This window comes from Ceratina calcarata, unplaced genomic scaffold (genome assembly GCF_001652005.2).
Source record: "Ceratina calcarata isolate Rehan_Ccalc_2016 unplaced genomic scaffold, ASM165200v1 scaffold110.2, whole genome shotgun sequence".
Lineage (NCBI taxonomy): Eukaryota > Metazoa > Arthropoda > Insecta > Hymenoptera > Apidae > Ceratina > Ceratina calcarata.
The window spans coordinates 476,412-476,973 of NW_017131915.1; the positions used below are offsets into that span (position 1 = coordinate 476,412).

Here is a 562-nt window from a genome sequence, read left to right on the forward strand (position 1 = left end):
TACCATTTTTCTATTAATTCATAAAATTCACAGTCTAGTCATTAATTAAATCCTTCCATTTTATGATATGAGTTTGAGGCAAAATTTTTCTACTAATAAAAATCATATTTATTTAAAACGCTCTTTTCTGTTGGAGTTTCTTGCAAATGATTAATAATAGACAATATACTATAATAAGTCCCTGCTTTCCAATTCTTGAAGATATGGTCACGTTCAGTCATCCAAGATAAAAACAAATAGTCTAAGTAAAGTCAAAGCATATTTCTTCGGTTTTTCTAAGAATAACTTTGAAATCTTATCACTTTTTCTTCAACTTTCACGTACTTTTACCCAGAATAGAACGTTCGAATTTCACTGTTCATTGACTGATTGCATGAATTTTAGTGTCAATTACTATTAATTGAGATCAGTACTCTTCTCAGTTAGCTTAATTGCCTCTATTCCTGCCATTAATAACTGTCAATAATAATAAACGTTTAAGGATGTATTGGCTATACAGTCAATCCCAAAAGTTTATGCACTTTAGAAACGCATTTTTTAAAAAGAAATCAGACGTCGGAAG

At 29.4% G+C, this 562-nt stretch overlaps 1 protein-coding gene across 3 annotated transcripts in view; it reads right to left on the minus strand.

The window, feature by feature from the left end:
* LOC108621953 (Protein phosphatase Slingshot) overlaps nt 1-562 on the minus strand; it is an 88,788-nt gene that overhangs the window by 70,105 nt on the left and 18,121 nt on the right. The window lies entirely within an intron of this gene.